Source organism: Acinonyx jubatus, chromosome B1, assembly GCF_027475565.1.
Source record: "Acinonyx jubatus isolate Ajub_Pintada_27869175 chromosome B1, VMU_Ajub_asm_v1.0, whole genome shotgun sequence".
In the NCBI taxonomy this organism is placed as follows: domain Eukaryota; kingdom Metazoa; phylum Chordata; class Mammalia; order Carnivora; family Felidae; genus Acinonyx; species Acinonyx jubatus.
This window is the reverse complement of record NC_069382.1, coordinates 179,279,472-179,291,939: the sequence shown is the minus strand read 5'-3', so window position 1 is coordinate 179,291,939 and position 12,468 is coordinate 179,279,472.

Here is a 12,468-nt window from a genome sequence, read left to right as displayed (position 1 = left end):
ATTCAATATATATATGAAGGCAGCCACATATGCAAGAATGTAAGTGATCTCTAGAAGCTGAAATATATGAACCATATATATATATGAAATATATATATGAAATATATATATATATTTCACCTATTCGTTCAACATTATATCTTAGTGCTAAATATGTCAATGTTACTATGGTGCTAGTATTATTCTAATTGTCCAGACATGGAAACTGAGGACAGAGGAGTTGTATATCGTGTCTAACATTCCGTGGTCTGTCTCACGGACAGTAAGGGGCAAGCCAGGTCGTCTAATTCCTGAGACCGAATTCTGACTCTTTCCATCTTGCCACCCCTCCTAAATCTCATAATATAATTCAAAGATGTAAACCACCATATGGTAAACACTATACGCAACTGTTTTTTTTTCATAATATCAGAGATCCAATAGAAGACATAAGGAATCTTTTAATAACAATTCTCAGGAATAGGAAGAAGAATGGCAGGAGAAATGTATTAAATATCACCGTGGTATTTTTGTGAATTTAGTTGGACACTTTTATATGTAATTTCTGCTATAGCTAATATTCATACCTGTATTGTCTATTAATCTCCTTGAATGTAATAGAAAACCAAAGGTCCAGATTTTTATTTTTTTCTCTCTGTATCCTAGAAGTGAATCAGAAACTCTTCCCAGATATTCAAAGATATGTCATTGCTCATATAAAAGAAAATCATTCCTTTTTATATAATGCTAAGCAGTATTTCGCAATATCAATGTGTTTCCTTAAGTAAATCTCCATAGTTGCAGAATTAAGATCCCAGATGCTAACAGGGAATGAAATGACCTCTCAAACATTTCCCCACCCTCAGCACTGGAAAGTAATAATTTGGCTTTGATAATTACAACATGATGAAAAATGACATTTAGAAGAGACTCTGAAAACTAAGTGGTTCAGCATGACTTAAAAGACTGAGACAATAAGACCAAAGAGTTTAGATTAGTTGTTCAAAATCACACAGCTAATTAACCACAAAATATGAATTAGAACACAGATCTCCTGATGAAAAGCCTGTCTTCATCAGGATTATGCGATATCCAACAAAGCCAGGATGTATTAACATAATCACATTTCGTGACCATTCCCCATTATGTGAGCACCTGAAAATAAGAACTAGATTTTTAAATGTATTCTTTTCTCTTCCCTAACTTTCTTAAAATCAAGAGTTGAAGTGAAAGAAAATTATGTTCTATAAAGCATTTGTTGACTTGAATAACAATCATAAAGCCGTGAAAACAGAAACTTCTCTTAAACTTAATTATAGATACACTAGTAGTTCTTTGCAGTCTGTTCTTCATTTGCATGAATTATCTTTTCAAATTTAAATGTATTAAAAGAAGAAAAAGTGATTGTTAAACAAATCTACATACATTAGGCAGAGCTTTTTTCCCCCTAGGCTTTGAAAAATGCCCTACTCCTATTGGGGTTTGAAGACATAACAATATTAATTCACAAAGATTTATATAGCTTTGTGATTATGAACAGGGAAAAATGTGACAAAAGTCAGTTTGCAAAACAAAATCTTTAAAGTAAGCAAAAATTTCACATCTGTCAAAAACATTCAAGCTTGATGCTTTGAAACTCCAATTGCTAAGCCTTGGGCATAAAACAAGAAAACGATGAGGTTGACTGAATAAAACACACATTCGCCAATAGTCGGCAGGTTTTGAAAAGGTTAAGATATGAATGTTAGGCTATATATACATATAAATATGTATTAACCCTTGTCTGTAGGTATTTACAATTATTTAGAGCTACCATTCTTCAGGAAAACGGAAAATATAAAAAAAATTCACAGATTGAAAACGCCGTAAAAGAAACACTAAATGCAATATTTGGGACAAAATATTTATTCTTGTGATGGCCTTGAAGTATCTAGAAAACGTTTTCAAAACTACACTTCTTGACACTGAATATTTAAGGAGAATTTGAAATGTAACTTTTGCTTTTACATTAAATGTGGAAGAGCGTTTCCTTTTTCTTAATCAAATGCAGTTTTACACCTACCAAGCAATGTTCAGAAAAAGCAGGGCTGTCACCAGAAAGCCAATTAAAGAGGGAGGCTGAAACTCTACTTGTAAAGAGAACTTGATGGGACAGATGCGGGATCTCGCAGCTAGGGATTTAGAGTTGGACCTTGAATGAAAGGGATCATTAGAGTTCTTATCAATGCAGTGTCACTTTGGAAGATGTCAGTTAGGACTGGCATTCTGGAGGGCTCTGTATTTATGTATGCCACTTATTAAACTAACAAATATATATATATATATATATATATATATTATCAACCAGACTTACTGTGGTGATTGTTTTGCAATATATAAACAGCAAAGCATTATGTTGAACAACTGAAACTATATAATTTACATATAAATTATACCTCAATAAGAAAAAAATAAAGTCGTAAAGACAATTTATCAAGACAGCTGTAGTAAAGCAGTATTTCAATTGCTGTCCTTCCAAAGGCAAATATTTGTTTTTTAGACCAAATCAAGAATTCTGTGAAAGGTGTTTTATTATGTAAGATCCTCAATATGCATTGACTCTGCCTCTCCTCCTTATATTCCAAGTCATTACTTACTAATTCTACTCACTTTACCCTTACTATATACCCCTATTCCACTATTATTTATTTTTGACATGAGGGTGCAGTGATGGCTTTATGATTTCATAATTATTTTAACAACTGGCACAATTTCTCTCAATTAAGAATTGTCTTTATTTGGGGAAAAAAGGACCTTGATAGGCTATTAATTTGGGACATAGGACGTCAATGGACATAGGACATAATTTGGGACATAGGACGTCAATGTGCGCTGGCTTGGGGCCAGTTGAAAAAGAAATGTTTGTGGTTGTTCTGCACACAACAGAAAATGTGTTTTACCCAAAGAATGAAGGTTTTCTGGGTAGAAGAGGGAACCAGCAAGACTGAGGGAAACTGAAACAAAGTAATAATAAGGCCAGTGAAATTGTCACTCTCCTTCGCACTCAATGCACTGAATAAAAGCCAACGGACATTTTTAAGAGTCATAATGACTCCAGTTCACGTTCAAAATATTTGTAGAAACCAAATCAACCACCTTCCTGTGCTACTTCAGGTTTTCTTTAAATCCTGCCATATGTTCCTATGTAGTGTAGGCATTAATGTTTTCTGGAAAATGAAGTAAGTGCTGAATTTCACATCTGGGTGTATTCTATGTAACGGGCAGAACATACTCATATCAAGGAGCCAGAGAAAACCTTGAGAATGTAAGTGCACTGGGACATTGCAGAAATGTTATGAGAATGCTAAATTTTTATAGTCTGTGGAATTCCACTGAGATTTTTTTAAATGTGAGAATTATACCTAAATATGACTTTAAAAATCCATATTTTCCTTCTCTGCATGCAGCTTAAAATGTGATACTGAGAAAATAATGCAAAAGTAAAAATATGAACCAACTGCTTAAAAGTTCTCATTTGGTCTGTGGTCAATTCATCTCATTTATGTTTCCAGATATTAAACTCCATATATATATATATATATATATATATATATATATAGTCTTAAAGACTAACACATTTGCATGAATGCTCTCTATTCTGAAAAGTTCTAATTTACTTTTCAGCTCCAAAATAACTTACTGTGTCTCACAACATTCATTTAAATGATCAGTGGGTGAGTTATTCTTTGAGAAATGCAAATTATCCATTTACTCATTCAACAAATATTTACTGACTGCCTACTACAGGCCAGATATTGCTGTAAGAGTTAAGTTTACAAAAATGAAGGAAACATATTCTTCATGTTGTATGTGCTCAATAACTAGTAGAATGACAGGTAAACAAATTTAGTTTTTTTTTATTTTTAAGCAAATTAAAACGAGTTTCATAGCAATATGAGTAGTAGAATCTGATTTGTTAAAATTTGTAAAAATATGTAGATATGTAGGAAAACGCTGCACAGATACACAAACACTGTATGTGACGGGAATAGGGGCAGGAAGGGAGAGAAGGAAAACTATTACTTTTTACATTTTACACTGTATATCTTCCTGTACTGTTTCAATGTATTTTGATGTATGTTAATGTGCACTGATGCATATATCTGTTATTTTTAACATAATATAAATATCATCTAAAATACAACATATAATATAAACAATTTTATATAATATACAATTATAATAAACAATTATATATAAAGGCTAGGAGGGAGAACCATAAGCAAATATCTCGCAAGTACTTCTTATAAATCAATTAAAGTCTGTATTACGGACATTTTCTTATTTTTCCCTGAAGGTCTTTCTCTGTTCCAGAATAGCGTTCAGGATATCAAATTGCGCTTAATCTTTATGTCTTCCTAGCCTCCTCTTGGCCATGACATTGCCTTGGGCCTCACTTTGCTTTTCGTGACTTTGACAGTTTCGAGGATGACTGGTCAGATATTCTGCAATGTTCCTCAACTAGCATTTGTTTGATATTTTTCTCATGATAAGAACCAGTTTATGAATTTTGGGGGGAAAGCCACAGAGGTACAGTGCCATTTTGACCACAACATGTCAAAGGTACATACGCTGGATGTGGCCTCACTGTTGACAGTAAGCATCTTGCTGAGATGATCTTGTCACGTTTCTTTATGATACAATTACTCTTTTTTGCCCCCTTCTTCAGTGTGGTCTTTGGAAGGAAGCTGCCATGCACAGCCCACGCTTGAAAGCCTGGGCTCTTCCTGGAGGTAATGCCTGGCAAGATGTGTACATGTGCGAGGTAGAGGGTGAGGGGAGCTACATATGTGTGTGGCAAGAGGACAAAGGCTCCCAAGAGTTTCTTGTCACTGTAAGTCACACGAAGCCTCCAGCAATTGGTCAAATTTCCACTTCTGTGTTTCCACTAGTTATGGCTCTGACAGTTTCTTCTCCATGTGAGCAGATCTCAGCCATGACTCTCTGGAGCCCTCTAGCTTTCTAGATTTCAGGTGGCAATCTTCCCTGCAATATCCGTTTATCGATACATCTGAGAAAAGTCATTGAGTTTGGGTTTGTCCAGCTTTCTCTTCTAAAGATGGTATACTGATTTGCTAGGGCTGCCATGACACTGTATTGGAGAGTGGGTGCCTTAAATGACTGAAATTTGTTTTCTCTCGGCTCTGGAGGTTAGCCGTCTGAATTCATTGCGTCAGAAGGGATGGTTTCTTCTGCGACCTCCCTTCTTAGGTTCTAGATGACCGTCTTCTGTCTTCTACCAGAGCCTTCACGTGGTCTTCCTTCTGCATTATCTGTTATTTCCTCTCCTTACAAGGATGCCAGCCCGTAATATCGGATTAGGGCTGACCCTAGTGATCTCATTTTAACTTAGTTACCTTTTTCCTAAATATAGGGAGTAAGGATTTCAACATACGCACTTTGAAGGGACAGGGAGGTGCCAGTAAGCAAACTTTTAATATCAGTGTTCTATGCACTGTGCTCGGGTGTGCTAAATCTTATTAGCAAAAGGCCCATAGTGAATTGTCACTAAAGATCTATATTAGCCAGGGTTCTACAGAGAAAGAACCAATAGGAGATATATATTTATACTATACCTACATCTATCTACTCTACCTAGATACCTAAAGAGATTTATTATAAGGACTTGACTCATTTGATTATGGAGGCTGGGAAGTCCTACCGTGTGTCCACTGCAACCTGGAGAAGCTCAAGAAAACCTATGGAATAGCTTGAAGGTCTGCAAGCCAGAGAACCAATGGTCTTAACACCAGTCTGGGTTTCAGAACCAAGAGTGCTGAGGGTACCAGAATCAGAACCAAATAATTCGTTGTTATTATTACCTAAGCCAAAGAGGATAATCCCTTAAATAAGAGAGGAATATGATTTTATACTGTCCGGAGCTCACCTGAGTAAGGAGAGACAGGGAGCTGCCAGGTGTCAGAGTGGTCAATTAAAGCAACAAGCCATGAAGTATTAAGTCTTTAGTCACTTTGACGGCATCAGCAAGAGTCATTAAAAAAAATGGAAAGAAAAGCCAACTCTATTTTCTCCCATTGAATGGTACACTGGTTAAGAGTCATGTGGATCAGCGTAGACATGGGGATTGTCTTACTTTTGAAGGAACCATGAACAAAAGGCTACACTCATTTTATGAACTACGGGGAATTGGCAAAGTAAAGAAGTACAAGTGGAAAAATAGTGGGCACTGAGTAAGAGTGGGGCTAAGTTTAAGGTTTCTCCCTCATCCACCATAAGGGGGCCTCAGGGAGGTCCAAGAAGACCAATGCCCATGGCTTCAAATGAAAAGATCTAGGAATGAAGGCACCTGGACTAAAAATGCAAATATCTAAAAGAGTAAGGCAGTCCATGAGGGCCTATTTCTATGACTACAACTCACCTCAGAGAATGTGATCCACTGGGTGTGGACCAAGCTGGATATGAGAAGGACAATTTCCCCACCATGGCCTCCCAAGCCTTTACAATTGCCTATGATCAAGCCGGAAAAAATCACATGTAGGTTTTTAACCAGGAATGAGACTTCTCATATACCAAATTATCTCCAAAGGAATTGAAACTTCAGAATAAAAGCAATTATAATCTGCAATATTATGAAGGTTAAAAATAAGAAAGAACATATTTAAAGATAGTTTGTACATTGTTTGAAAGTTTTGGCTATAATGCATAGGATTCCCTAATTAATTGCATGCAAATATGCTTTCAAATACAACAAATTTACTAAGATTTTCAGAATAGTTATCTTTAAAATCGATGAATGCACAGCTGATTTTCATTTTAAATTGTGAAAGGAAATGTGGAAATAAAATTTGGTAAATTTCAGAATCATTGAAGAAATAAAGTGAACTCAGGAGGAATCTTTCTATTGCATTACAATGAGTAAACAAGTGAATGATCTATACTTTAAAGAGCAGTAGTTCTCAATCTTTACCTTAAAAAAAGCTTACAAAAATGCTTATTATGGTAGCCATTCCAGACTTTCTCATCAGTATAACACAGATAAATCCTAAAAGTCTAAATTTCTAACAAACTCGTTGAGATAATTCTTATTTACATAGCCTTTAGACTTTGGGAGACATTTCTATATAATTAATTTAAATGGAACAATTTTATTATTCTGAAATGAAGGGAAATAGTTTGATAAGGTGGGAAATAGTTTGATAAAAGTCTAGAAGCTTTTAGTAGTGTCTTATCTGAGGTCTGCCAATGAGTCTTGCTAAAAATCACCTAAGTAATCTCCTGAGTTTATAGCTTCTTCATTGTTAGAATATGTTCATTTAATTGCACAATTTCAGTGTTCCCACTAAGTTCTAAAATTCTATGTGGATAACTAAATTATGATATTATTATGGAAACGTCCTTTGACTACTTTTAGAACCACTCAAATTCTCACAAATAAGTGATTTTTTTTCTCAAATTTTGAATTGGCACCATTTTATTTAAACTATTTCTTGGATTTGAGAGGCATTCACAACCTATGTACACAAAGGATACATTCCTGGAAATGAAAGTTCTCACTAGTCTATGGACTCCCTTTATTCATGACAGGGTGACCTTTGTGCTTATTTTTCTAGCTAAAAAGAATGACAGACTTTTCATGAAAGAACTTGACAAGGAGAGATTTATTAATTGATAACAACATTTGGAGTGAGGATTATCTCAGATTTCAATTTTATTTTCACTTATTTCTAACAAGTGAATTATAAGCAATTATTTTCTTACATATAGTGAATCCTGAAGTTCCACATGAAAAAAATGAGCATTTGGTACAATAACATTTTATTTTAATTTTATCCAGTTGACTCTATTCCTTTCAGAAACAATATAGAGATGTGGTCAGGTACAAAGTGTTCACATGTCAAACTGCCCTATTAAGGTCCAAACTATAACTTTCCTGCTGAAAAATATTGGACAAGTGCTTAATCATCTGTAGATATAACTCAGTTTTTCAGAATCTACAAAATGAGGATGTTAATAATAGTGGCTATCAGTTGCTTTTCTGTAAGTTGATCAGAGTGCTTCCCATTGAGAGCTTACTTCAGCTTATAGAACATACACTAAAACATATTTTGAGTCAATCTTGATCGAATTCATACATCAATAAGCAAGCATGGCGAACATCACACTCAAGTACACTAATTTTCCAAACCAGTACGCTTAAACACACAGATAAGTGGCCAGTCTTATGCCAAGTCATTCAAGTGTATTAGGACACAGGAAGCCAAATTTGTCCCATTTCTAAATATTCACCACTGTAGACCAAGTTGTGTCATATTCAGTAAAAGTAAAGCATTGCAAGGAACCTAACATTCCTATAAGAAACGTCCTTGGTATTAAGGGTCAGTATTTCTCAATCTTCATTATAACCTTCTGCCTATGGAAAATCTGCCTGAGGCAGCTCAAACATTTCACACCCGAAGTTTTCTTTCTGCACAGAAACCACAATGTATCAAGACTAAATGTACATATGACAAAATTGTGATCATAACAGCACAGCACCGTAACCTAATGTTTTATAGAATCTCAATAGACAAAGGAAAGGATTTGTAAGGATTTGTCAAAACAAATTTCTACGTAGGTAACCCGCAGTCCTTTAATACGAACTTCCCAAATCTCTGACTGTGAATGTGATGATATATCACCTTTGTGATTATGTAACTTTACATGGCAGATGTAATTAAGGTTATGAGTTGACTCTGAGTTTTAATCAAAAGAGAGAGCATTAGGGTACCGCTCATCATGTGAGCTATTTAGAAGAATTTTCCTTGGCTGATGGCCAAAGGGAAACTCACAGAGATTCAAAGCAGGAGAAAGACTTGAATCATCATTACTGATTTGAAGATGGAGAAGGCTGGGGCGCCTGGGTGGCTCAGTCGGTGAAGCGACCGACCTCAGCTGAGGTCGCGATCCCACGGTTCATGAGTTCGAGCCCCACATCAGGCTCTGCGCTGACAGCTCCGAGCCTGGAGCCTGCTTTGGATTCCGTCTCCTTCTCTCTCTGCCCCCTCCCCCACTCGTGCTCTGTCTCTCTGTCTCTCAAAAATAAAGAAATGTAAAAACACCAAATTTTGTTTGAAGATAGAGGAGGCAGCCACATATGCAAGAATGTAAATGATCTCTAGAAGCTGAAGATAGCCCCCGGAAACAAAGACATTAGAACACAGCTTTAAGAAGTGGATTCTGTCCACACTTGACATGAGATTGGAAGCAGATTCTTCCTCCAGATCCTCCAGATAAAAGCCCACCCACCAGATACCTTAATTTTGCCTTGTAAGATTCAAAAGCAAAGAACTCAATCAAGCCTGCCCAGAGTTCTTACCTGCAGACCCGTGAGCCAATAAACAGGTATGTTTTAAGTTGCTAATGTATGATCATTTGTTACATAGCAATAGAAATCTGATATGGAACCCTTGGCATTCAGGCATGCGGAGGAGGTCATCAACAGAATGTGACTATCTGGTGATGCACAAGCTGGACATAGGCAATCAGAAGCTCCTCATCCTCTCCCCTGTCCTGGGAATGTACCTCTGACTTACTATTCCCAGAGCCAGAGCCATTTCAAGGAGGCAGCCTTGAGAGATTAATTAATGTGTTGTCAGGAGCATCTGCATGGTGTATGTAACTAAACCCCGTTAAGGCTTCTCTACAAACTTTAAAGATTCTGGTGGGTGAATGTGAAGATGTACTCATCTTGTGGATCACCCAAGATAAACCTCATATGTAAGTTCCCTCGCTTATTAAAAGTGTTACCTACCAATATGGCGTGGTCTTTCTTCCATCTCTCCTTAACCTCTGTGTATAAGAGCTAGTTTCCAGTTTCACCTGGGTAACTCCCAATGTTGAGAACCAACAAGACTTTCTACGTGTTTTTCCTGACCCACTTAATGCAGAAGTGGAGCTGTGAATATTAGACGGCACCTGTACTACTGGTATATTGAGTTCTACTTCATGATGCCCACACCTATTGGCCTGAGACTTCGTTTATATAGTCAAAGTTCTGACAACATTCTTGGATACCTGGCAAGAATATCTGAAGAGTCCCTCTTTTTGTAGTAAGCACATATGCATTTGCTCAGTTATTCTTCTGGTCAAATAAACAACTCATCTATTTTTGTTTTGTTTTCTTTTGTTTTGTTTAATTTCAGTGAACTTGGGGAAGGTGGTTAACCTTTTTGATACACTTTTCATTTTTATAAAATGTAGCTAATAATATCTATGTCATAACATTTTTAGAGAACACATTGAAATATGACATGTGTGGGGCGCCTGGGTGGCGCAGTCGGTTAAGCGTCCGACTTCAGCCAGGTCATGATCTCGCGGTCTGTGAGTTCGAGCCCCGCGTCAGGCTCTGGGCTGATGGCTCAGTGTCAGGCTCTGGGCTGATGGCTCAGAGCTTGGAGCCTGTTTCCGATTCTGTGTCTCCCTCTCTCTCTGCCCCTCCCCCGTTCATGCTCTGTCTCTCTCTGTCCCAAAAATAAATAAACGTTGAAAAAAAAAAAAAGAAATATGACATGTGTAAGGCAAATAGAGCAAAACTCTAAAATGTAGAAACTAGCAGATGGATATTAGGCTATTCACTGCACAATTAGTTCACTTCTTCTGTGTGTCAGAAAATGTTCATCATTGAATTGTTTAAAATAAAGCTATTGCAAAGTTTGAGCAAGAGATGATAGGTGTGTGGGCCTACATGGCATTGAAGAGTTAAAACTATTTTCAGATGGCATGATTTTATAGATAGAAAATCCTGAAAATACACTTAAAAATCCTGTTATAACCAATAAACAAATTTAGTAAAGTTGAAAGATATAAAATCAATACAGAAAAATCTGTTGCATTTCTATACACTAATATGAACTATCAGAAAGAGAGATAAATAAAACAATCCCATCTATAATTGCATCTAAAATAATAAAATACCTAGAAATAAATTTAACCAAGGAGGTTAAACCTGTATATTGAAATGTACAAAATATTAATGAAAGAAATGAAGAACACACAAAGAAATGGAGAGATATTATGTGCTCATGGATCAAAAGAGTCAATACTATTAAAAGGTTGTTCCCAAAGCAATCTACAGATTCAATATAGTCCCTATAAAAATTCCAATGGCATATTTCCAGGAAATAGAATAATATTAATATTTGAATGACACAAACAAAAAATAAACAAATGAAAAACCAATGAACCAAAGGAATCTGGAGAAAGAATAAAGCTGGAGGTATTATGCTCCCTGATTTCAAACTATATTACAAAACTATAGTAGTTAAAACAGTATGATATTGACATAAAAACATACAGATCAGTGGAACAATTGAAAGCCCAGAAGTAAATCCATGCATATATGGTCAATTAATTTACAACAAAGAAACCAAAAACACACAATGGAGAAAGGATAGTCTTTTCAATAAAAGATATTGGAAAAACTGGTCAGACACATGCAAAAGAATGAAACTTGACCATATTCAAAACCTACACCATACACAAAAATTAACTTAAAATGGATTAAAGACCTGAATGAAAAACCTGAAACCAAGGGCCCAATATTCTAAATATATGAAGAACTCATACAACTCAAAATAATTAAACAAACAAAATCAGGCTAAAAAATGGACAAATCTGAATAGAGATGTTTTCAAACACCTAGAGATGGCCAATAGATACAGGAAGTGATACTCAATATGCTCAATAATAAAGGAAAGGACAATTAAAATCACATTAAGATATTGCCCCACACCTGTTAAAATGGCTATTATCAAAAAAGTAAGAAACATTAAGTATTGGCAAGGATGTGAAGAAAAGGGAACGCTTTGTTCACTTTTGGTGAAAATGTGAATTGTTGTAGCCACTCTGAAAAAATACAATGGAATTTCCCCCCAAAATTATAAATAGAACTAACATATAACCCAGCAATTTCACTTTTGGTTATTTATCCTAAGAAAACAAAAACATTTATTCAAAAAGATATATGCATCCCTATGTTCATTACAGCATTATTTACAATAGCTAAGATATGGAAAAAATCCAGAGTATCCGTTGATGGATGAATAGATAAAGAAATTGTGGTATATACATACAATAGGATATTATTGAGTCATAAAAATGAATGAAATCTTGCCATTTATGACAGCATGGATGGACCTTGATAGCACTATGTTTAGAGAAATAAGCCAGATAGAGAAAGACAAATACTGAAATACTGTATGATCTCTCTTATATGTGGAATTAAAAAAAAAAAAATCTGAGTATAGACAAGAGATGATAAGTGCTTGGGCCCTGGTGGCATTCACTGGTAGATGGAGAGTTTGGGCTGAACTAAAAGATGCTGAGAAAATAAATTTGCCTGGATTTAGTTATAATTCATGTACCGGAATCAGGCAGGTAGCAAGGTTTGTTCATAGGTTCTGGACTTGTACAATTGGTATTTTGAAAGTACTATTAACACGTCTTTTGCAT